We start from the raw sequence: 27,495 nt of genomic DNA on the forward strand, positions 1-27,495 counted from the left end.
TCCTTTTTAGGCACTTTCTAAAAAAAAACCCATTCTGAACGCAGGTGCGTCTGAAGGTGCAGGAAAGTGAACCTGTGACATTTACTGAAGTTTACTGGCCAGAATAAGAGGATAGAATAAGAAGTCATTAGAGAGTCTGGGCTTTTCTTGCTCAGTCCTCTCTGTTCAGTCTGGGGTTGCTGCTTAAGTGTGAAAACAAAAGGAAATGCAGAACACTGTGTGGCTTATAGCAGCTATGATATAAACAGTTTTCAACACAGAGCATGAAACATCACACTGACGTCAGATAGCACAAAAAGAACTCGCAGGGTTTGATGCAGATATATGGTGATATGAGAGAAGTCTGTATGTGATGACTGTGACACTCATTTCTTTCAAAAACCTGTACTGTTGCTAAAGTAGCTGCAGAAACTAACTGTGCACCACATGAGCTGGTGCTTCTACTACCAGGGTCGGCTATCGGACAAAACAGGACTATAGGTTTTTAAAGAGTGAGGAGAAAACACAATATACTCAGTTTACAGCATGTGAAAGTGCTCAGCAAACAGATACTTTATACAAAGGACAGAGGGAAAAAAACTAGCGTCCTGATATCCATTAAAATGTACACAAACGACAACTATATAAAGATAATTAAAGTCAGGGGAGTTTCCACAGTTATATAAAACCAATATTTGTAGCGTTTCTAGGAAGTTTGACTTTCACACAACTCTGATCCACTTATTTCCACATGTGACCTTCAGCCTACTTTTACAAGACCTACGTTTTCCCAGATTCCCCTCTTTTAATGTGATGAATGTGAGTTTAGATAAACATTACCTGACACAGAGAGAAGGAAGGCGACAAATCCTCTCGCTGCTGCAGGTAAACTCATAGCTGCTCCTCTCATCTCTGTGCGGCTTCACAGACAATAAAACATGTCAGCAGATCAAATAATGTACACAGGAGATGTACAGTATCAGTCACATCAATAAACAACTCTACTTACAATGAAGAAGGACGCTGTCTTTAAAGAAGCCTTTCCTCTGTGGTCAGTAAGCAGTAGATGGATATCAGGCTGTTACCACTAGATTTCCTTCCTCTTTAGATCATTAATATTCATAAGCTTAATAGCAGTTAACACTCACGTCACAATAAAGTTGTGTGAAGTATAAACTTAATAAGACAGAATAAGAAAATAGTGCTATGGCCTGAATCAGGACACTGAAACAAACATTTTGCTCTCCATCCAAGATTGTTTACTGAAATCTACTTTTGGTGCTTTATTTTCACATTTTATTATTAAAACGGTTTGCATTTTAACTTCTTTACCCAGGACATTTAATTCATTAAGCATTAGAGGTCCAGATTAAGTTCATATATCTGATATTGGGGGACCAACATCTTTGACACTCATGAAAATTCTCACAAAATGACTCAAAACGAAGTTGTTGCACTTTTATTCTGAAAAGCTTCTTACTAAAACCTCGACCTGCTCTGCTTCCATGAATGACCCAAAAGACTTTAAATGGACTAAATTGGCATTTACAGCCCAAATGTAAGTTAATATCTGTGCATCTACATATCAGCAACATCCCAAATCCTAACACTCTGTTACACTGTGGCACATTTCATCCTCATAGTGACAAGAACTGAGAATCTGACAATAAGCAAAAGAACACATTTGCATTTATTTGTCTTGAAAGCTGTTAAATAAAATTATATTATGAAAAGCTGAAATGCAGATCTTTATCACAACGTTTCCATCTACAGAGTTGCCCAACAGGTCCTTCACTTGATGTGGAAGCTGGCTGTTTATTTGAATCAGCCACAGGAGTAAAAATTTAAATTTCAAAATTTGAGACCTCTACGCATAGTGATTTTAGATCTGGACCTGGTCTAATGTGGTCTACATGCGAAAAAACTTGAATAAAGGTTTCACAAATCTGAAACTATGTTTAAAAGAAACTTTAGCCTCTGTGTATCAATCTAGTCCAGATTTGAGAGCTCTAAGTATAGTGGTTTTGGATCTGGACCTGGTCTAATGTGGTCTGCATGTGGACAGAAAAAGCAGTGAAATTGCACTTATTTTTCAAATCTAAACAAGTGTTTCAGACAGCCTTAACGCTTTGCTAAAATGCATAACAGCTTTCACAGCAGTACGAGGTGCAAAAAACGGAGAATCGGTCGCTCAGCAACGTAAGTTAACTTTCACTTAAGTTTCCCTTAACTGCCGAAACTGAAGCTAACTTCAGCCTCGTGAAGCCAGACGGAGTCGGGACAGATACAAACAGCTGAGGGCAGAAATCACGGATGTTGTGGATTTTCCCAGCAGGGACGCTAGCAGGCGTTTTTTGAGGCGCAGCGTTTTTCCGACTGCTTTGGTTGCTATGATACATTTGTTGCAAGTAGTTCTACCGAACTTTACTGGATGTAAAAATGTCAACACAGAGTTAAACTTTTACTGCCCTGATAGAAAAATCATGTAAGGTTAGTTGGATTGCTTTATTCTCCAGCGCTGTGCTTTGGGTTGTGGTGTAAAATATGTAGTTGTTTGTCATGAGACAATCAGCTGATCACTAATTGGCAATAAAACAGCAGCTTCCAGCATCAAAGCTCAGATCAGCAGCTAAACTTCACAATTTACTGCCCTGGTGGAAAACATGTATTTCTTTTTACTGCTAATGGAGATATATAACAAGACCACGTCTATCAAGTGACCAAGAATAAATACTTTGAGAATGTGCATTAAAAATTTTGTTTTCCCCACTGTGCACACAAATGTGTAATTTATGCTTCCACATGCTAAATGCCCATTAAAAATGTTGCACCGTTTTACCACAAGCTGAAATTATGGCTGTCAGTACTACTTTGTGTTTCTGTTGTATTTTAAAAAATTAAAAAGACATTTTGGTAATATTTGCAGATTGTTTATCTAATTAAGCAAAGTGAGAGGAGCCTTGATCCTCACCTGACAATATGGTTTATAATGGACTGTGGTGCAGAAACAGTGAGGCTCACATTGTCCTGTTATCTGTCAGTGGTCATACTTGATGCACTAGATGTGATAGTGTTTAGTGTTTGAGATGTTCTTCATTAACATGTATGTTAGTCCAGATGAACCAACCCTCCCAAGATGTAAAATAATGTATTACAGAAGTATGAGACATCATGCAGCACTTCATTTCTTCATGTGGCTGTTTATTAATGAACAAGTAATAATATTCAAAACATATGGTTTAACTGAATAATTAAGTCAATATTATTTATTTGTCTATATCCATCTTGACTGGCAACTCTCTCCTATCTCATAGATGGCATATTTGTCCTGTCTCAGGCACCGTATCTGTAGTGACTAAAGCAAAAACAAAGTAGTCGCTGAGAGGCTGAGGTAGGGCCTTGTGGTGCTGTTTGTCTGACTCGCTGCACAAATAATTTGCGGATCTCAAAAAATATAATCTATTGCTTTTTATTGACGAAAATATGCAACTTAATATAATGTGAAAAACGTATATTCAAAATAATCACAATGATCAAAAACTATAAAGAATACCGCGGTCAACAAAAAATACAGCGTCACTCACCTTCTTTCTGCCACTGGCGTTGAACAGGTGTGTAAATTAACTATACAGAAATCACCACCCACATCCACGTGACTTATAGAAATAACTCCAAACGTGCAATAAATCAGTTCATGATTCCTTCAGTAGCTGTACTACTCGCTTGGATAGGGGAGGGGGGGTGCAAGTCACAATCCTCACCACTAGATGTCACTAAAACTTACACATTGAACTTTTAAAAACAGACAACAGGTTTCTGTTTAACTTACAGTTTACTGTGTTAAATATGTACAAACACTGCTGATATGAAAAGAACCAACATATAAATCTGGAGTTTACATTTTATTACAAAATGCAGATAAAAACAAGTTTATTTACAAAAATAATCTTCTACAGCGCTCTGATACAGCAGAGACGATCTCCCATTATTTCTCCCAGTAGAGTCTATCTGCTCATGTTTGTAACAGAGCGTGGAGTCTGTGTGAGACCAGGTCAGTCCACCTGGTCCTCAGAAGTCCGCATCTTTACAGAGGCCTTCAGGCTGAAGGTGTTATCCCTCTGAGACTCTGTAACTCAATCCAGGGTTTCCCAATCCAGCTCCCAATGAGCACCTTCACATAAAAGGCGGGGTTAGCAGCAGATGACCAATCGCAGACATGAAGAAGTCTTCTGGCAGCAGAGCGTCAAATTTTACAAAGCAAACTGTAATATTAGACAGACATAATCTAAGTAACAGCTGCAGTGTGAATGTCTAAGTTAACATGCGTATCCTATAATTTCAATCTGTAGATTTGATGTGTTCTTCTGACAATTTCAGCCTTATTCTTTCAGCTCGACTGTGTGTCGGCGTTTCCATATTAAAAGCCTCAGGCACTGATTGAATAAGTGGTCAACTCACTTTTAAGAACGTCTCGTCACTTCAGACATCAGAATCATTTATTTAACACACAGGAATGGTCCAAACATTGTTCTAAATTAATTTCATAAAGCAACAAAATGAAAAATCCATTCATGCCATGAAAAGTAATAAAATGTGCTCTAACAGTGGTTGAAAGACTGAATCTCAACATTTAGGCTTCTGAAAACTCCCCCACATTACCTCCACATCGCTAAAGGTGAGGCGCTACATGACCAGTCTGTGTGATACAAGATGGCTACTAACGTAAAAGAAACACACTCATATTAAACTGAATTTCAATATTGCTATATTGCATAATATTCAGCCTCACGTAAAAAATGAAACCCATTTATTTAAACGGCTGCGACAGGCTGTATGAAATATAAAATACTTAAACATTTCAAAGCGGTGAGTGGGCTTACTGTCACATCTTAAAAACCTACAAGTACTAGCCTACAAGGCTTTTATCCCTTATAATTATGAAGAACATAATAACATAAGTATGAATGCAGAAATAAATAATAATTATATAAATAAACAAATATAAAATACATTTTGGTTAAAAAAAAGGCTATTTCTTTATTTTGTCATTCATTTGTTTATACTTTTTGTCATTTTTTTCTTCTTTATAGCAGTGAAGACAAAGCTTGAAAAGCAGCTTGTCCCTGGACTTTGAATTACATATTATTATTGTATAATTATAAACATAAAGGGTCAGCTGGGATTGGCTCCAGCCCCCGTGACCCTGTACGCAGGATAAGCGGTTGACGATGGATGGATTAATAAAGGTGGCAGCAGTTTGTGGGGACTTGGTTTGGGAAAATGCTGAATGAGCGGATACACTGGAAAAAAAGAAGTAGTATTGTTAAGTTGAAGCAACGGACAGCGTGAGAAAAGCAATGTGGTTTTGAACATTAAAGCATGTAAACATTTTCTGGTAGAAACCCAAAATAAAAGTATGAACCTGAAAATGAGCTTAATGTGGGACCTTTAAGTTCGACTGCTTTCCCCTAGAGGCTGTGATGTGAATTACACATAACAAGGGGAAAACGTTTTAGTCATTATAAACTTGATGTTTTAGTCTTGATTTATTCTGCTGCTCAGGTAGGCCGACACAAATACTCTTTTAACAGAGTCCGCACAAATCCTGTCCTCACAGAAGCAAACACAGCAGCTAAACTACAGCCGGACCCTGACCTCTGACCTCTCAGCAGTTTTCAGTCCCAGCAGTAGATATTGTACTTGTATCACAGAAGCAGTATTTGTAGTAATAGCACTAATAGAAGTGACAATATGTACTATAACAAATCAGTCCATCTGATATATTTTGTGGTCAACATACTGAACTTCTGGGTGAATCTGGGGGCTGTGTAACACATTTTGGGGTCATCAGATCCTGTTTAGGGCTCCAACAAGGTTTCTGTCGGCCCTGAATATTTGTGTCATGTTACTGAGAGGAAGGAGAACTAAAGTGTCCTGAGATGTAAAGCTTGTTGTAATGAATGAGTGCAGCTCTCTCAGCATGTTGTTGTGTTTGTGTGAAGGTGTGGGCTCTGCTATGAATCAGTGTGAGGACAGAGAGGAGGGAGTCCCTCCCTCTAAAAGCACTCTGTGTGGGGAACATGACAGCCAGACCAAAGCTCAGAGGTGAGATGAGGATCTCTAACTGTCCAGGACTCAAATCACTCCACCATCATTATTCACTCTCAAAGCTCTGTGTGTGTTGTGTTGAAGCCCAGAGCAGCAGCAGGGACCAGACTCTGCTGGACCTGGACCTGGACCTGAACCTGGACCCAGCTGTGTGTCCATCAAGAGTGACCGGTCTATGGACAGACTCATTGTCTTCAAAGGTGGACACCACTCTGCTGATCAAAGGTCAGCATGTTAAATGTTTGTGTCTCTCCTGAGATGAGGTTTGGTGTCTTTGTTTTGATCACTTCATGTTCTTAACTCTTCACTTTTTTCAAACTGGTCTCACATTTTGCAGATCTTAGTCCAAATATCAAAACCACAGTTAAAATCTACAAACAGCTGGATGCAGGTTTGAGAATGTGTAAGAACATTGAAAGTGGATGATAAATTAGCTCCTTCATGCAGTTTTTCAAATCAGGATCCACATTCACAAATCTGAGATTACAAAATAAAATCTTGGAACATTTAAACACGAGTTTCCTCATTTCATTAGAACACACAGGAAGGGTTAACAGCCCAACCTGCATCTTTTATGAGGGCTGTGATTAAGTTTCTTACTACAGGATTATGTAAATACACTCAGTGTGATCACGTCGTCAAACAGAAACACACTGTTCAGGATTCAAATTAAAGTATGCTAGTTTGTTCTGTTTACTTGTTGACTGAAGAAGGTAAATCATATTCTTTAAATAACTGCTTTGGATTCTCTGCAGTCAGGTAATTTATTCAGCATAAAGTGCAGATGATAAGAAATAGTTTGAGTTCTACCCTTCAAAGTTGTTAATAGGAAAAATGAAGTTGGTAAAGTAGAACCACCAGAGCTTTATGATCTTGAGATAAGCATTTATACTGTTAATGTTTGACTCCAGTTTCTCAGTCCAAAGTTCAGAGCTGCTCTGTGGTCACATTAAAAAACACTTCAGTTTGAAGATGAATCCAGAGAGACTGCATGTGAATTTACAGACCTTTGAAAACCTGCTGTGAGTCACATTTGTTCTTTCTCTGGTTGGTTTCCTGGTTGAAGCTGCTGATTAATTTCACCTTCGGTCGACGACTTCATGCAGATTCCTTTTTTATCATCAAAAGGTAACTTAATCATTTTCCGCCATTTTGTTGTTGTAGTATCAGTTTTACACTCTTCTGAACAGTAGAGGTGGCAGTGAGGAGTTCATCTGGGTTTTTTATCTGGCCACTCAGTATATTCTGTCAGTCCCAATTTAAGAGGCAATAATGTGAAATGTAAAAGTGACCTCTTTACCTCCCACTGTCTCCTCCAATGGAGGCTAGCTTTACATAGGACATTACGGACTGCTACTGCTATGAAAGGTTCAACGCTGTCTCCATTTATATTTATTCAAATTGCTTTCTCAATTATGTTGTCCTGAAAAATTTATGTATGTATATTCGCTCGTATGTTATGTACATACTAATTTGAAACTTAGCAGTTATATTATTTAGTTATAGACTTTTATCATTATTCTATTATTTCATGTTGCACAAGTAGCTGTTGAAGAAAAATGAATACAAAATAATAATTATTACAGAGAGGTTGCGATGGTGCAGTGGATTAGACCCTTGTCTTTGATTCCCACTGGAACACATCCACCAAATAAGTTATTGTCATGGGTCCTGCTTCACCATCCATGTTATAATAGAGCCGCCACCTGACCTGATAGCCTATTTAGATTTTTTTCCTAGTAAATATATTTGTTTGATAGCGAATTTGTTGCAAACGGGAATAAATATACTGTGTATTATTTTATTAAAAAAAACAATCATCCCAGGAAAAAGCGCCTTTTGATGTCTATGTGCACGTGCCTGATGCCATGTCACTATATTTCATGTATTTGCTAATTCTATGCTAAAAACTCAGTCCTGTTTCTTTCAGTCCTGTTACTCAAATACACTCTCTTCACCTCCTTGGGACAGTGTCCAGAGGGGATCTTTCAGATTTTTCCTGGGGTCTATTCTAAATCCAGAGTGAAGATACTAATATCATATGAAACTAGATGACCTAATGCATCCATTGGTACCATGCTTTTTTTTTTCCCCCAAGTGTATTTGAATATTTCTGCATACTGTTAGCCAGGGCTCATTCCTGTTACTAAATTGTTTAGTTTTTTACTACACCACAATTTTTTTATTATGTTTAGGCCAGTCATTTATCCAATTGTTTAGTAAATTACATGATTTCGGTCTCCTTTAAAACAAAAAAAAGGTGTTGCATTCTTTAGAAAAATACAACTTGCTAGCATATAAAGTACAGTTTTTGTCGCAAATATTCATTTTTTGATCATGTAACCAACAATTTATTTAAAACACTTTCTTTAGGGAAAAACAAAGGAATTATTTGACCTGCTTTTAAACATAGTTTCAAAATGACATATAACACACCACAAACCAGCAGTAACCAGACCCGGTTCAGGTGCTCCACGCCGGCCCGTCTGACCCACCTGCTCGATCTCCGCGGCGTTCCTGGTGATGCTGCTGATGGTCTCTGACGACAGTTTGTTCACCAGGTGTTTGAACATCAGACAGGCAAAGTCACAGTGCAGACACTGAACACACCACACAAAGCGTTACTACACAAAGAGCAGCCCCTGAACTCTTACACTTAACACTTAAAGACCATTTCAGTATATTTTAATAATGCTACACATCTTTGAGCTGAAACCAGTTAATTCACTCACACACCTTTAAAAGGGGCGCTGTGGAAAAGGAATTTGAATGTATTCAGCACAGTTTTATTACCTATATGTGAATAGGTTGTTACATCATCATAAACATCTAAACCACCTGCTGCTCTTAACCAATAGCATCTATATGACGCTGACGTACTGCGGTAAGCGTGTCGACTCATTTCCGTTTCCGGTGCTTGTGTGTTGGTACCGTGTTGTGCTGATCTCGCTAAACAGTTAAATTTGTTAGATTACAGCAGCCAACTGTCCGCTAAACACTTATTCTTACAGTAATTTTGCCTAAGCACTCACAGTTCTTTCCATCTTTTAGTGACTGCTGTTCAATCTCACAGTTGTTCTAAAGTTTTGATAACTGACGCTACAGTACTTTAGCTTAGCCGTTAGCGACTTTAGCTTAGCAGCTAGCGATGGCTTCTCCTTCTCCCTCTCTCTCTCCTACTTTCTCCTGCTCGGTGTGTCAGATGTTCAGTTACTCCTCTGCCTCCTTTAGCGGTAATGGTACGTGTAATAAGTATAGTTTATTTATAGACATGGAGGCGAGGCTCAGTGATTTAGAAGTCCGGCTCTGCACCTTGGTAGGTCAGTCTTTAGCTACTGTAGCTAGCCAGTCCCCGGTAGTCGGTGCGGGCCGGCCTGAGTTAGCCTCTGGTAGCCGTCCTCCGGCATCCCCTGTGCAGCCAGGAAGGGGTGGCTGGGTGACTGTCCGAAGGAGGAATAGTCGTAAGCATTCAAAGTCCACGGGGCACCATCAACCTGTTCACGTTTCTAACAGATTTTCCCCACTCAGCGACACACCCGCTGAGAAACCAACTCTGATCATTGGCAGCTCCATTTTGAGAAACGTGAAGTTAGCGAAGCCAGCGGCCATAGTTAAGTGCATCCCTGGGCCAGAGCGGGCGACATTGAGTCTTATTTGAAACTGCTGGCTAAGGATAAACGTAAATACAGTAAGATTGTTATTCACGTCGGCGGTAATGACTCCCGGTTACGCCAATTGGAGGTCACTAAGATTAATGTTGAGTCGGTGTGTACATATGCAAAAACAATGTCGGACACCGTAGTTTTCTCTGGACCCCTGCCAAATCTGACCAGTGATGACATGTATAGCCGCATGTCGTCATTCCACCGCTGGTTGTCGAGGTGGTGTCCAGCAAACGATGTGGGCTTTGTAGATCATTGGCAGACTTTCTGGGGAAGACCTGGTCTGATCCGGAGAGACGGCATCCATCCCACTTGGGAAGGAGCAGCTCTCATGGAGCAGTACTCTGAATTGTTACCTGAATTTGCAGAGTTTTTGTCAACTTTAGTCCTTAAAACGGACAAAGTTATTATTGTAGGGGATTTTAATATTCATGTGGACGTTGAGAACGACAGCTTCAGTACTGCGTTTATCTCTCTGTTAGATTCCATTGGCTTCTCTCAGTTTGTTCATGAACCGACTCACTGTTTTAACCACACCCTCGACCTTGTTTTGGTATATGGTATTGAAATAGAACATTTAAAACGGACAAAGTTATTATTGTAGGGGATTTTTATATTCATGTGGACGTTGAGAATGACAGCTTCAGTACTGCGTTTATCTCTCTGTTAGATTCCATTGGCTTCTCTCAGAGTGTTCATGAACCGACTCACTGTTTTAACCACACCCTCGACCTTGTTTTGGTGTATGGTATTGAAATTGAACATTTAATAGTGTTCCCATAGAATCCCTCTTTATCCGACCACGGTTTGATAACTTTTGAGTTTGTATTTCTGAACTACACACCATTGGGCAAAAATTTCTATACAAGATGTCTGTCTGATGTAGCTAAATTTAAGGATACGATTCCATCAGCTCTAAATTCATTATCAAGTCACAAAGTAACGGAGGACTCCTATGCTAATTTCAGTCTCTCCCAAATCAATCATCTTGTTAGTGCTGCTGGCTCGCTGCAAATGACACTCGACTCTGTAGCCCCTCTAAAAAAGAAAATACTAAAACAAAGACGGTTAGCTCCATGGTATAATACTGAAACTCGCAAATTAAAGCAAATATTGCGGAAACTTGAGAGGAATTGGCGTTCCACCAAACTGGTTCTCTCATTTAATTAGGCAAGATAGTCTTAAAACTTATAGGAAGGCCCTCCGTAATGCCAGAGCAGCGTACTACTCGTCATTAATAGAGGAAAATAGGAACAACCCCAGGTTTCTTTTCAGCACTGTAGCCAGGCTGACAGAGAGTCACAGCTCTATTGAGCCAAGTATTCCCATAGCTCTCAGTAGTTACGACTTCATGAGCTTCTTTAATGATAAAATTCTAGCTATTAGAGACAAAATTTACCAAGACCTGCCCTCAACTGGCACCAACTTATCTCTAAACTCAGGAACCTTTGAAACAGCTGTTGAACCAGATATATGTTTAGACTGTTTTGCTTCCCTCAATCTTTACCAACTAACAATAATTTCTTCATCTAAACCATCAACCTGCCTCTTAGACCCCATCCCGACTAGGTTGCTTAAAGATGTTTTACCCTTAGTCAGCACTTCAATGCTAGATATGATCAATCTATCTTTATCAACAGGCTATGTACCACAGTACTTTAAAGTAGCTGTAATTAAACCTCTTCTGAAAAAGCCCAAACTTGATCCGGATGTTTTAGCCAACTATAGACCTATATCTAAACTTCCATTTCTCTCTAAGGTTCTGGAGAAAGCAGTTGCTAAACAGCTGTGTGACTTTCTACAGAGCAATAGTTTATTTGAGGATTTTCAGTCAGGATTTAGAGCTCATCATAGCACAGAGACAGCACTGGTGAAAATTACTAACGACCTCCTTATTGCATCAGACCGCTCTAAGCTGGTTTAAGTCCTATTTATCAGATCGATTTCAGTTTGTACATGTTAACGAGTCCTCCATGCACGCCAAAGTTAGTCATGGAGTTCCTCAAGGATCTGTCCTCGGACCAATCCTCTTCACTTTATATATGCTTCCTTTAGGCAATTATTATCAGGAAATATTCCATAAACTTTCATTGTTATGCAGATGATACTCAGTTATATCTATTGATCAAGCCAGATGAAACTCATCAGTTAGCTAAACTTCAGATGTGCCTTCAGGATGTTGAAATCTGGATGACCTGTAATTTTCTAATGTTAAACTCAGATAAAACTGAAGTTATTGTTCTGGGGCCTAAACACCTCCGTGACGCATTATCAAAAGATATAATTTCCCTTGATGGCATCGCCCTGGCCTCCAGCACCACTGTGAGGAATCTTGGAGTTATCTTTGATCAGGACATGTCGTTTAAGTCTCACATTAAGCAAATTTCAAGGACCGCCTTTTTTTACCTACGTAATATTTCGAAAATCAGGAACATCCTGTCTTAAAATGATGCAGAAAAAGTGCATGCATTTGTTACTTCTAGGCTGGATTACTACAATTCTTTATTATCAGGCTGCTCGAAAAAGTCCGTTAAGACTCTTCAGCTGATCCAGAATGCTGCAGCACGTGTTCTGACAGGAACCAGGAAAAGAGATAATATTTTTGCTGTTTTAGCTTCTCTGCATTGGCTTCCAGTAAAATCCAGAATATAATTTAAAATCATTCTTCTTACCTACAAAGCTCTTAATGGTCAGGCACCATCTTATCTTAAAGAGCTCATAGTACCTTACTACCCCACCAGAGCACTGCGCTCCCAGAATGCAGGGTTACTTGTGGTTCCTAGAGTCTCCAAAAGTAGACTAGGAGCCAGAGCGTTCAGCTATCAAGCTCCTCTCCTGTGGAACCAGGTTCCAGTTTGGGTTCAGGAGGCAGACACCATCTCCACATTTAAGAGTAGGCTTAAGACTTTCCTCTTTGATAAAGCTTATAGTTAGGGCTGGCTCAGGTGAGTCCTGAACCATCCCTTAGTTATGCTGCTATAGGCCTAGACTGCCGGGGGATTTCCCATGATGCACTGAGCTCCTCTATGATTCTATATTGAATATAATCTGTGTGGTCATCATCAACATGTAAACCACCTGCTGCTCTTAACAAGCATTTTGAAGATTCAGCTCTTTTTTTGGGAGTCAGATCAGCAAAATCTCCTGAGTGTTTAAAGTCACAGCTGTCTTTTTAGTACGAGAGTTTTCATCTACACTTGATTTGTGATGCCTTGAACTGTTTTTGTTTATATTGTGCTGTCTACTGTTAACTTGATAAACTTCTGTAAAGCATGTGGTAACCTAGGTTTTTAAAGGTGCTATATGAATGAAATGTTACTTATTGACTTACTCAGGAAATGTTATTTAATGTTTTACATCCAGCAGAGGTTCCCCTCTGTTTCCCTACAGTTCTTATCTCCAGTCATCTTGAAATGTAGGTTGTAAATCACTGCAGCAGAATGAAATTAATCAATGACAGTTTTTCTAAAATAGTTCATTTATAAATCCCTATAAACCTCATGGTGGGTCTGATCACTGAGACTTGATCCTCCATCACAGATTTATTTACTGAGCTATATCTTTAGCTCATCAGCTGGTTAGTTAGCAGCATCCAGTGGACAGAGAATGAAACTACACATCTGATCAGTGATGTTTCTGACACTGACTGGGTTTAGATGTTCTAAAGGAAAGATGTGACACTATCTCACGACCAAATTTAAAACTTATTTAAGAAATAAAAGCTTTTGTCCTTGTAGCCTTCATCAAATAACAAAACATCCAGACCCGTTTTGACGTCCCTCTGATGTTTTTTAGACTCTGAAGTTATGAGGCTGTGACGGCGTCCTCAGATCAGATGCACACAGACACCAGGACTGACGAGGAAGAAATGAGCAGCTTCTTCTCTCCCAGTGTTTCCTCCACACATGAAGGTGCAAAGTGTCTGTAAGTCGACCTGAAGTGAGTTCAGCAGGTGAGAATCCGACCAGAGGAATCTGTAAATGTCTGATAATCAGGATCACTTTGATCACATTGTGCTGGATCACTGTTTAACTGGACAGTAGAAATGCTTCTTGATGCTGATTGGCTGTTTCTAAATATCTCTTTGAAATCTGCTGTAGAATTTCTCTCCGAGTTAAAGAACAATGATTTCAGAAAGATTTCCCTGTAATATTGTTCATGTTTCTCAAGTAGAATCAGCAGCAGTCTGATTGTAGTCTGAGCTCACATCATCAGTGAAACATGCAGGGTGTGTCTGAACTGGTCTGACAGCTTGGATCCACTTGGCTCAGGTTTCTGGTTTAACTGTTAATACTCTGAAGTTAAGTGCATGGATGAAGAGTTCAGGGCTCAAACACAAGAGATCTTCCAACACTGAGACGGACTTGGGTTCACTGAAGACCCTTTAGAACAGTCCAGGGGCCTCATGTATAAAAGCCATCTGTCAGCCATCGGCGATGGCATTGTGATTGTAAAACCCCGTCCCCCCGTCCAAAAAGAAATCTAAATTTTTCACATTATACCGCTATGTGAAAGCAGGTTTTAATCACAACGAACATTATTATTAAAGAGGCCTACACCTCAGGTAAACACACCGGCTAATACCGGGGAAAGGCAGCCTGCAGTTGGCACTTGGCTTATTTTATTTCTTTTACAATTGAAAGGTGCAGTATGGAATAGTTATGGCTGACTAGTGCGAGCACAAATAACACTGCTGGTTTCAATGTTTACATCATAAAGTGGTAACATGTGAAATGAAGTGAAATTAAATATGTGAAAGTCATCATGATCTATTTTTCTCACATTCAATTTTATTTTGATATTAAACCACTACATACATGATCAAACCTTTGTCAAAAGACATCATTAGGATTTTGATAGACTACTCCATTGACATCTGCACAGTAATTGCAGTGGAAACACTATTTTGAAACATTTGGTGAGTTTTGGCACTTTAGCAGTTTACTGACAGCCAGACAAAAGTTTGTGGAGGGACTTCACATTCTCACATCACGTTCATTTTTATACATCCCACGTGTGCGTGAAAACCAGCGTACGTAACCTTTTTATACGTAGGCAGCGTTTATACATGAGGCCCCAGGTCTCAGCTGTACCAGAGGCTCCAGGATCCTTTCTAGATGGACCAGAGCCAGCCCAGGGTGGAGGGGAACTTAGAGGTTGATTAGGGCCCCTCAGCCATCAGGGGCCCTCACAGGAATAGAGAAGGACCAAAGTAAAATCAGCCATCCTGTGTCTCTCTGGTCATGATTTAAACATTTAAAGACAGAAATAAAGATTTAAAGACACAGACCTTGAGGAGAACTAAAGTGTCCTGAGATGTAAAGCTTGTTGTAATGAATGAGTGCAGCTCTCTCAGCATGTTGTTGTGTTTGTGTGAAGGTGTGGGCTCTGCTATGAATCAGTGTGAGGACAGAGAGGAGGGAGTCCCTCCCTCTAAAAGCACTCTGTGTGGGGAACATGACAGCCAGACCAAAGCTCAGAGGTGAGATGAGGATCTCTAACTGTCCAGGACTCAAATCACTCCACCATCATTATTCACTCTCAAAGCTCTGTGTGTGTTGTGTTGAAGCCCAGAGCAGCAGCAGGGACCAGACTCTGCTGGACCTGGACCTGGACCTGGACCCAGCTGTGTGTCCATCAAGAGTGACCGGTCTATGGACAGACTCATTGACTTGAAAGGTGGACACCACTCTGCTGATCAAAGGTCAGGCATGTTAAATGTTTGTGTCTCTCCTGAGATGAGGTTTGGTGTCTTTGTTTTGATCACTTCATGTTCTTAACTCTTCACTTTTTTCAAACTGGTCTCACATTTTGCAGATCTTAGTCCAAATATCAAAACCACATTTAAAATCCACGAACAGCTGGATGCAGGTTTGAGAATGTATAAGAACATTGTCTATGGAGCCTCCTCTTGCTCAATGGAGGTGAATGAAGTTTAGTTTTGAGCTACTAACAGTAAAGATGCAGCTGGACAGATAAACAACAACTGAAAGTCGCTATAAAACTCTGTATCGCTGACAAACTGCAGATTCAGCTGAAAACTCACTACCAGAGACACCAACACATAAATATATCTATTAAATCTGCTTTGAGGACACATCTGATTTGTTATTTCATTGTTCAGGATCCATCGGCAGAGACCAGATTCTCCTGGACCCAGCTGTGTGTCCGTGAACAGCGACCGTCATGTCCCTGTTCACTTCAAAGCTGGACATAATGATGCTGAACAAAAGTAAGAATCTTAAATGTTTGTGTTGTTTTGTTGACTCTCCTAAAAAGAGCTCTCAGGTAGGTCTTGGTTCAGCACTGTTTTTTGTTAATTAAAAATAATAATAGACTCTTTATTTATTCCCAGAGGGAAATTCTCATGTCACATCAGCAGCACAGAAATGAACCAGGTTCAAAGAACAGTGCAAAACAAATGTCAAACACATGAGAAAGTAAAAATATTAAAAGTATGAGCATGCCCTTTTGTCTGCTGCTTACTGTAACTGTAAGTCCAGTTAGAGTCCAGTAGGACCTCAGCAGCCTCCTCGTCCGCTGATGTCCACTGAGACACAGCTGGATGAGTAAAACAGCAGCATTTTCTCCTGTCCAGTCTACCCTGCACCCAGCGGTGTTTCCATGGAAAGTGACCAGATCATACATTTTTATACCAAGATCTGGTATAGGTGTATGAGGATCTGTTTCTACCAGATATAACACAGCACATGTAACACTGTTTGTCATTATATGTTCAAATCATCATATTTCTTCACAGAGTTGATGAGCAGAGCTCAGAGGTTCCCAGTGGTCAGTCTGCCCAGCAGCATCAAACAGACCTGGACTCCATATTTATGGTGTGTAAATGTACAAGCTCAGCTACTACTGCTAATTACAACAGCCACAAAGTAAATAGTGAAGCAGCATTCTGATCCAGTCTCCATGCTGCACTCTGCAGACCAGCAGGCTTTCTGTCTGTCACAGATGATCTGATGTTGACTTCTACCAGTTCAACTTTACATTTTCTTCTGTTCCAGCTGCTCCAGGAAAACATTGGCAGGTTTGTGAAGAACGAGGTGAAGAAGTTCCAGAGAGTTCTGAGTCCAGATTACCCAGCATGCTTAGAGAGTCAGAGGGAGGATGAGGAGGTGTTGGACGGTGAGGAGGAGGAGCAGAGGAGGAGCAGCAGAGAGGCATTTCTGAAGATCACACTGCACTTCCTGAGGAGAATGAAGCAGGAGGAGCTGGCTGAGCGTCTGCAGAGCAGTAAGAGGATTTGAACAGATTTAACATGATGGAAAGAGGAAATGGAGGCAACATGGGAGAAGTTTCCATTTCAAACTCTGCTGTTAATATGATGCACACATTTGGATCAGATCTATGAATTCTTCTGGGCTGAAACTCAGAAACTGTTCACAGCTGATGAGCTGAAGAGATTTCATGGAGGAGGAAAATAAATACCATCTTGATGTCTTAAAGTTTACATTTATCAGATTTACTGTAGCATCCACTTATTAATCACATTTCTTCTTCATTCAGGAACTGCTGCTCCAGTGTGCCGACGTAAACTCAAGTCTAACCTGAAGAGAAGTTCCAGTGTGTGTTTGAGGGGATTGCTAAAGCAGGAAACCCAACCCTTCTGAACCAGATCTACACAGAGCTCTACATCACAGAGGGAGGGACTGCAGAGGTCAATGATGAACATGAGGTCAGACAGATTGAAACAGCATCCAGGAAACCAGACAGACCAGAAACAACCATCAGACAAGAAGACATCTTTAAAGCCTCACCTGGAAGAGATGAACCAATCAGAACAGTGATGACAAAGGGAGTGGCTGGCATTGGGAAAACAGTCTTAACACAGAAGTTCACTCTGGACTGGGCTGAAGACAAAGCCAACCAGGACATACAGTTCACATTTCCATTCACTTTCAGAGAGCTGAATGTGCTGAAAGAGAAAAAGTACAGCTTGGTGGAACTTGTTCATCACTTCTTTACTGAAACCAAAGAAGCAGGAATCTGCAGCTTTGAAGAGTTCCAGGTTGTGTTCATCTTTGACGGTCTGGATGAGTGTCGACTTCCTCTGGACTTCCACACAATGAGGTCCTGACTGATGTTACAGAGTCCACCTCAGTGGATGTGCTGCTGACAAACCTCATCAGGGGGAACCTGCTTCCCTCTGCTCACCTCTGGATAACCACACGACCTGCAGCAGCCAATCAGATCCCTCCTGAGTGTGTTGACATGGTGACAGAGGTCAGAGGGTTCACTGCCCCACAGAAGGAGGAGTACTTCAGGAAGAGGTTCAGAGATGAGGAGCAGGCCAGCAGAATCATCTCCCACATCAAGACATCACGAAGCCTCCACATCATGTGCCACATCCCAGTCTTCTGCTGGATCACTGCTACAGTTCTGGAGGAGGTGTTGAAGACCAGAGAGGGAGGAGAGCTGCCCAAGACCCTGACTGAGATGTACATCCACTTCCTGGTGGTTCTGTCCAAACTGAAGAACACCAAGTATGATGGAGGAGCTGAGACAGATCAGCACTGGAGTCCAGAGAGCAGGAAGATGATTGAGTCTCTGGGAAAACTGGCTTTTGAGCAGCTGCAGAAAGGAAACCTGATCTTCTATGAATCCGACCTGACAGAGTGTGGCATCGATATCAGAGCAGCCTCAGTGTACTCAGGAGTGTTCACACAGATCTTTAAAGAGGAGAGAGGGCTGTACCAGGACAAGGTGTTCTGCTTCGTCCATCTGAGCGTTCAGGAGTTTCTGGCTGCTCTTCATGTCCATCTGACCTTCATCAGCTCTGGTGTCAATCTGCTGGCAGAAGAACAAACAACCTCCTGGTGGTCTAAAGTCTTCAGAGACAAACTTAAACTAACACATCTCTACCAGAGTGCTGTGGACAAGGCCTTACAGAGTCCAAATGGACACCTGGACTTGTTCCTCCGCTTCCTCCTGGGTCTCTCACTGCAGACCAATCAGACTGTCCTACGAGGTCTGCTGACACAGACAGGAAGTAGCTCACAGACCAATCTGGAAACAGTTGAGTACATCAAGAAGAAGATCAGTGAGAATCTGTCTCCAGAGAGAAGCATCAATCTGTTCCACTGTCTGAATGAACTGAATGATCGTTCTCTAGTGGAGGAGATCCAACAGTCCCTGAGTTCAGGAAGTCTCTCCACAGATAAACTCTCTCCTGCTCAGTGGTCAGCTCTGGTCTTCATCTTACTGTCATCAGAAAAAGATCTGGACGTGTTTGACCTGAAGAAATATTCTGCTTCAGAGGAGGCTCTTCTGAGGCTGCTGCCAGTGGTCAAAGCCTCCAACAAAGCTCTGTAGGTGGATGTAATTTCAAAAATGCTTAATTTCATCTTTGACAAATAAATCATTTAGTTTGTGTTCATTGCTAATCCTTTTTCAGGTTGAGTGGCTGTAACCTCTCAGAGAGAAGCTGTGAAGCTCTTTCCTCAGTTCTCAGCTCCCAGTCCTCTAGTCTGAGAGAGCTGGACCTGAGTAACAACAACCTGCAGGATTCAGGAGTGAAGCTGCTGTCTGCTGGACTCGAGAGTCCACACTGTACACTGGAAACTCTCAGGTCAGTAATAAGCTGTTTCGTTTAAATCCTCTTCATCTGGTTTTAGGTTCAGTTAGTGAAAATGGTCTGTAGGAGTTTCCTGCTGACATGATTTTCTAAAACACAGAGTTTATGATGTTTTCCTGATTCCAGGCTGTCAGGCTGTCTGATCACAGAGGAAGGCTGTGCTTCTCTGGCCTCAGCTCTGAGCTCCAACCCCTCCCATCTGAGAGAGCTGGACCTGAGCTACAATCATCCAGGAGAGTCAGGGGTGAAGTTGCTGTCTGCTGGACTGGAGGAGCCACACTGGAGACTGGACACTCTCAGGTTTGGACAGACAGCAAGAGCTCACACACTGCAGATGTCTCTAATTTCTGTTATTTTCTATCAGTCTACTGGAGTCCATCATCATGAAGGACTTCTTATTCCTCCTCATTCTGTTCAGAGCAGTGAGTAGGCCTGAGATAGGAAACACACGGCTCTCCAGAAGTCTTATCGATTGGAAACCATTAGAAACATCAGAAACTTGGATGTAAAGTCATTCTAATGTGAGACCTGCTTGCAGCATTTCTCTATGGATAGAATCAGGGGTGGACTGGTAATCTGGCATACCAGGTAAATGCCTTGTGGGCCGACGAAAGTTTGGGGCCAGTGTAACATAAATTACTTATTTATTCAACTGTTTTAAAAAATGGGCCAACGGTCGGCCCATAAAGCATGTACCGCAGCACATTGGGTAATTTTCTATACTGACACCCCCCCTGCCTTCTGTTTCTTGAGTTGTAGGCCAAAAAAAATAAAAAAATTCTGCAGATGGATGCCACCAAATGCGCAAAATAACCGATATGTTAGCAGGAGGAGAGTGGAGGTGAAGCGGTAAGCATGGAGTAGCTCAGCCTGTAGGGAGGGAGCAGGGAGGGAGGGTCATAGTGTCATTTACACTGGGGACGCTGGGGACATGTCCCCACCACTTTTTGAAATGGCAGATGTTGTCCACATCACTTTTTGAAAGTATTTGTTAAAAATGTTAATGTTAAGAAATGTTAATTAACAAATGAAAATGCTTTTAGAAAGGTTTATTTGCACTATTCTGAAAACCAGCAATGCAATAAAAACATAGAAGAAACATCTGCGTTGTCCAAAAAAAGTAACTTAAGCTAAAAAAAAGCTACAGATTATTGCATTATTCTATTACATTTTTATATTCTGAATCATCACTTGCCAACTGAATTTGTGCTTCCCTTTACATAAATAAAGACATTCCACCATAAATTGGTGCAGAAAATATCCCCAGAATGCAGGAAATTAAGTGTTTAATGCTCAAAATAGTTTTCAAATATATTCTTGTCTTGTTCTCGTGACCCCAATCTTGTGTCACATCTCATGGGCAAAGTGTGTCGTCACCCCCCTAATCTGAGCTTGCTGTCTGTCTTTTTTTCTTCCTTTTTAATAATATCAAATATCAACATATATCACCAATCTTAACATTGCAATGGATACTTCACATTAGGGATACCGATGTATTTATAGCTAGGGGGTACAATAACATTTCACGAGAGCAATTTTTGAGGGGGACACAAAAATACAGCCAAAATTGTACTTGCAGGCCTATAGGATGCGTGTACACAGAGAGAAGTCTTACTACTATTTTATATATAACACAAAGCAATAGTTGTTTAAATATGACTCAAGTTATTTATGATAATACGGCTGTGTGGTGAACCTATGAACTTAAGTCATCTTGTCTACATAGTAATTTAGGTTTCTTCTGGGATAGAGGATGTTTCTTACACACATGTATATCTATCTATCTAATACACTGCTCAAAAAATACTAGAAACTAAAATAACACATCCTAGATCTGAATGAAATAATCTCATTAAATACTCCTTTCTTTACATAGTTGAATGTGCTGACAACAAAATCACACAAAATTATCAATGGAAATCAAATCTATCAACCCATGGAGGTCTGGATTTGGAGTCCCACTCAAAATCAAAGTGGAAAACCAAACTACAGGCCGATCCAACTTTGATGTACTGTCCTCAAAACAAGTCAAAATGAGGCTCAGTAGTGTGTGTGGCCTCCACGTGCCTGTATGACCTCCCTACAACGCCTGGGCTCCTGATGAGGTGGCCGATGGTCTCCTGAGGGATCTCCTCCCAGACCTGGACTAAAGCATCATGTCCCAGATGTGCTCAGTTGGATTCAGGTCTGGGGAACGGGCGGGCCGGTCCATAGCATCAATGCCTTCCTCTTGCAGGAACTGCTGACACACTCCAGCCACATGAGGTCTAGCATTGTCTTGCATTAGGAGGAACCAGGGCCGACCGCACCAGCATATGGTCTCACAAGGGGTCTGAGGATCTCATCTCGGTACCTAATGGCAGTCAGGCTACCTCTGGCGAGCACATGGAGGGCTGTGCGGCCCCCCAAAGAAATGCCACCCCGCACCATTACTGACCCACCGCCAAAGCGGTCATGCTGGAGGATGTTGCAGGCAGCAGAACGTTCTCCACGGCGTCTCCAGACTCTGTCACGTCTGTCACATGTGCTCAGTGTGAACCTGCTTTCATCTGTGAAGAGCACAGGGCGCCAGTGGCGAATTTGCCAATTTTGGTGTTCTCTGGCAAATGCCAAACGTCCTGCACGGTGTTGGGCTGTAAGCACAACCCCACCTGTGGACGTCGGGCCCTCGTACCACCCTCATGGAGTCTGTTTCTGACCGTTTGAGCAGACACATGCACATTTGTGGCCTGCTGGAGGTCATTTTGCAGGGCTCTGGCAGTGCTCCTCCTGCTCCTCCTTGCACAAAGGCGGAGGTAGCGGTCCTGCTGCTGGGTTGTTGCCCTCCTACGGCCTCCTCCACGTCTCCCGATGTACCGGCCTGTCTCCTGGTAGCGCCTCCGTGCTCTGGACGCTACGCTGACAGACTCAGCAAACCTTCTTGCCACAGCTCGCTTTGATGTGCCATCCTGGATGAGCTGCACTACCTGAGCCACTTGTGTGGGTTGTGTGATTGACTTGGAGTTACATTGTGTTGTTTAAGTGTTCCCTTTATTTTTTTGAGCAGTGTATATGTATATATATAATTTATATTTCTAAACATTATGTTTTATCTATTTTACACCAAGTTTGTGATCTTTAGATTGCGTAAATCTCATCTTTGTTAGCACTTTCCAACTAAAAGTTTGACCGGTCTTTCGAGAACTCTCCATATTGAATCATATCATCATTTGAAAGTTTTCTACAGCACAACGTTAGCTAGTCCAAATCAAGTCATATTCCTCGCCCTTTAAAGCAGTTAGAGCATCATCATTTTACACACACGTTTTTTAAAATATCTTATCATCCTTATTTCATGTGGCATTTTATCTGTAAATATAAATAATCCATGAAAAACAATATCTTGATAAACTCTTCTGTAAATGTCTTGAGTCTTATCAATATGCTGGAAAATGGATTTGCCATACACAGACCTGTATGTGTAGCCAACAAAAGCACTTTCGTATGACGGTCACATCACGTACATCAAATCCTTGTGACTTTGCTGCAGGGGAATAAAGACACGAGAGACTGAGTTTACTTTCTATTGTGTCGCCTGAACAAAAAGCTCTTGTGAAAAGGATCAGGGTCCAGTCTGACCACCTCTTCCTCTAGTGAGGAGGAAACTTTGATATGTAGAGCAAGACACTTAACCCTTCGTTGCTCCAGAGGCGTCAACCTCTGACATGTATAGCAATTGTAAGTCTCTTTGGATGAAAGCGTCAGCTAAATGAATAAATGAAAGCAGAAAGTCAAATGTTAACAATAATATATATATACAGTGGGGCCAAAAAGTATTTAGTCAGCCACTGATTGTGCAAGTTCTCCTACTTAGAAAGATGAGAGGTCTGTAATTTTCATCATAGGTACACTTCAACTATGAGGGACAAAATGAGAAAGAAAAATCCAGGAAATCACACTGTAGGATTTTTAATGAATTTATTAGTAAATTATGGTGGAAAATAAGTATTTGGTCACCACAAACAAGCAAGATTTCTGGCTCCCACAGACCTGTAACTTCTTCTTTAAGAAGCTCTTCTGTCCTCCACTCGTTACCTTTATTAATGGCACCTGTTTGAACTCGTTATCTGTATAAAAGACACGTGTCCACAGCCTCAAACAGTCAGACTCCAAACTCAACCATGGCCAAGACCAAAGAGCTGTCGAAGGACACCAGGAAGAAAATTGTAGACCTGCACCAGGCTGGGAAGAGTGAATCTACAAGAGGCAAGCAGGTTGGTGTGAAGAAATCAACTGTGGGTGCAATTGTAAGAAAATGGAAGACGTACAAGACCATTGATAATCTCCCTCGATCTGGGGCTCCACGCAAGATCTCATCCCGTGGGGTCAAAATGATCATGAGAACGGTGAGCAAAAATCCCAGAACTACACGGAGGGACCTGATGAATGACCTGCAGAGAGCTGGGACCAAAGTAACAAAGGCTACCATCAGTAACACACTACGCCGAGAGGGACGCCAGGCGTGTCCCCCCCTGTACATGTCCAGGCCCGTCTGAAGTTTGCCAGAGAGCATATGGATGATCCAGAAGAGGACTGGGAGAATATCATGTGGTCAGATGAAACCAAAATAGAACTTTTTGGTTAGAAACTCAACTTTGGAGGAAGAAGAATGCAGAGTTGCATCACCATACCTACTGTGAAGCATGGGGGAGGAAACCTCATGCTTTGGGGCTGTTTTTCTGCAAAGGGGACAGGAAAACTGATCCGTGTTAAGGGAAGAATGAACGGGGCCATGTATCGTGAGATTTTAAACCAAATCCTCCAAACGTGGCCGGGTCTTCCAGCATGACAATGATCCCAAACACGCCGCTCGGGCTCCGTTAAAAAGCATTTCAAGGTCCTGGAGTGGCCTAGCCAGTCTCCAGACCTCAACCCCATAGAAAAGCTGTGGAGGGAGTTGAAAGTCCGTGTTGCCCAGCGACAGCCCCAAAACATCACTGCTCTAGAGGAGATCTGCAGGGAGGAATGGGCCAAAATACCAGCTACAGTGTGCAAACCTGCTGAAGACTTACAGGAAACGTTGACCTTGAGTACTGACCAAATACTTATATTCCACCATAATTTACAAATAAATTCTTTAAAAATCCTACAATGTGATTTCCTCTCCTCATTTTGTGTCTCATAGTTGAAGTGTACCTATGACAAAACAGACCTCATCTTTCTAAATGGGAGAACTTGCACAATCAGTGGCTGACAATACTTTTTTGTGTATCTATCAAAATCATACATTGAAAATATCATGCTTTTTTCACAAGCAGCACATCTATTAAAGTAACAATGTTTTTCCACTGGTTCTCAGTTTGTGAGGAAATACATTTTGTTGTAATATTTGGGCGTTTGTCTGATTTAGATCTCTCACGTTGTTACTGTTTGGAGCAGGTCTTTATTCTTTTGCTACTCTGGAATGAAGTTGGTTCAATATAAACAAAGTAGCTCAGATGTAGTAAAGGACTTCTGCCATGTTGCTGTAGCTGAGCTTGCTACGTTTCTCCTGGTTGTAGCTTCAGTGTAGTGAAGCTTCATTTAATGTAGAGTTAACTGGTAGCTTGGCTCACTACATTTTCCAAGTGGTTTGTCCAACACTGTAAACACTAGTGTTTTGTTAATTATAAATACAATTGTTAAATATTTAAAGCAGAGGTCACTAATAGGCGGACCGCCGACCTACAGCCCATTTATTATTGAGACTTACTACCTCGTGACGGAGCGTTTCTATTTTAACCCGCGCAGCTTTTCTAGCATTTACTGTACTGGTTTAGAGGACCAGGAAACTCACAGACCAATCGCATGTGCTCCAATCGTCTCATGTGACGCTGCTCAGCCAATCAAATCTGTGCATACCGAGGCTCGCGAGTCGAGTCCGCGAGATTCACCAGAGACGTTTTGGAAACACACACGAATTGAGGAGATGAAAGATAAAAGAGATTTCACATGACTTTTAATCAAGAATGTACAGATTTTTACATGTACATTCCTCCCACGGGCAGTTCAAAACCAGAATATCTCATAGATCTCCAATATGCTAGCTGGAGCTCACGTTTCTCACTGAACAACAGAAAGTAGGAAAGTGGTAGCTCTGTAAGAGGAAATGAAAGAGAAGAGGAGGCATTACAGCTGTTCATTTGTGTGTTTATTATAAAACTGGTTAAGACTACACTTCATCACTTCAAGCTACACTTTTTATTACATTTTTTCTAAAAATTAGGCGCTTTAGTTTACTTAAATTTAGGATTTATTATTTGAATAGTTATTATTTATTATCCCTCCAGTTTGATGTGAAAACTGACTGAAATATTATTTGATTTGACAGTCCGTTGTTGACTAAAAACATGTGTTGATACAACTATAGGTTATAGTGCTGAATGATAACGCAAGTTCGTCGTTTTGATGTTCCGGACCTTTGCTTCAGGAAATTTTCTCTAACTAGACCTCTTTGAAATCTAATTGAATACCCCTGATCTAAAGCAAAACAAATGCGCACATTTAGATGCATATAATTATTTGCTGCTGAGAGAAACACCTTCTCGGTGCCTTTATTCTCTGTTAACTTCATCATTTAGCCTCATCTGTCTCTGTGAAATACAGTCCTTTATTGATATGAAATTCCCAAGTCAGTTTTATTAAGTGCAAAATCACAAACTTGTCTCAAAGCTTTACAATCTGTACATCATGTGGCCTCTCTGTCCTCAGACCCTCTGTTTCTGACAGAAATTACTCAATACAAGTTGAATCTGATCTGAGAACAGTCTGGAAACAGTTTAGTTGTTCATGTGTGAATGCTGGTCAAACTGTTTATTTAGCGGGACAACATGCAGAGGACAATATTTGACATCCTGCTCTCATATTAGTTGTCTTCTTCTTCAGGTCCTTTTCTCAGACAGTGAAGAATCCTGGAGACAGTTGACACAGATGAGTTTCAGCCTGTTTCTCTGTCACACTGACAAACTGAGGAACACTGCTTCATGTTGAACAGCAGTTAGGACTCATGTTGGATAGAAAATCACTCTGACTGTGTTTCTTCCTCCAGGGTGGACCATGGTGGAGAGCAGAGGTTAAAACCTGGTCTGAGGAAGTGTAAGTGTGGATTCAATCTGACTCATGATGACAAAACAGCACACAGTCAGTTTCTCTTAATACAAAGTTGATAGTTGTGATATTTATTCATTCAAACATTACTGACTAAATGCATCATCATTAAATGTTATAGAAATGAACAACATCAGCACACAAACAAAGAATAAACCTTCAGATGTGTCTGATGATAAACTGCTGCTGTGTTGTGTCTCGTTCTCTCCATCAGATTCTGTGAACTCACACTGGACACAAACATAGTAAACAGAAACCTCAAACTGTCTGACAACAACAGGAAGGTGACACTGGTGAGAGAGAAGCAGCCATATCCTGATCATCCAGAGAGATTTGACTTCTGGCCTCAGCTGCTGTGTAGAAATGGTCTGACTGGTCGCTGTTACTGGGAGGTCGAGTGGAGAGGAGGAGTTTATATATCAGTGAGTTACAGAGGAATCAGAAGGAGAGGAAACAGTAAAGACTGTGGGTTTGGATGGAATGATCAGTCCTGGAGTCTGATCTGCTCTGATGGTCGTTACTCTGTCTGGCACAATAACAGAAAAACAGTCCTCCCTCTCTCCTCCTCCTCCTCCTCCTCCTCCTCCTCTAACAGAGCAGCAGTGTATGTGGACTGTCCTGCTGGCACTCTGTCCTTCTACAGAGTCTCCTCTGACACACTGATCCACCTCCACACCTTCAACACCACATTCACTGAACCTCTTTATCCTGGATTTAGGTCTGGTTCTATGGTTCCTCAGTGTCTCTGTGTTCTGTGTAGGAGGGAGACAACTTCCAGTCCTGTGGTTTAAATGTTGGTGGTGGACGAGGCTTCACTTTGGTTAACATCTGTCTCACTGATTGTGCCTTTAATGTCAGAAATGTGTTTTCTTAGAAATGGTGAAATGATCTCAGGGCTGAACTTGTTGTGTACAAACGGTGTTGACTCTGATTTTCACTTTAATAAAGTTTTCTTGGAGCAGCATCTAGTAGCTGCTGATGGCTGCAGAGCTTCTCATTTATTTCAATAAAGGTTTGAAGACAAAAACTCGA

General features: G+C 41.2%; 1 pseudogene; it reads left to right on the forward strand.

Moving 5' to 3' along the window:
* The first annotated feature begins 5,309 nt into the window (after positions 1-5,309).
* Positions 5,310-27,495, forward strand: LOC119909380 (annotated as a pseudogene).

The sequence above is a fragment of the Micropterus salmoides genome, unplaced genomic scaffold, assembly GCF_014851395.1.
Source record: "Micropterus salmoides isolate LMB-PRFRI ecotype aquatic unplaced genomic scaffold, ASM1485139v1 Ms_hic_scaffold_18, whole genome shotgun sequence".
Taxonomy (NCBI): Eukaryota; Metazoa; Chordata; class Actinopteri; order Centrarchiformes; family Centrarchidae; genus Micropterus; species Micropterus salmoides.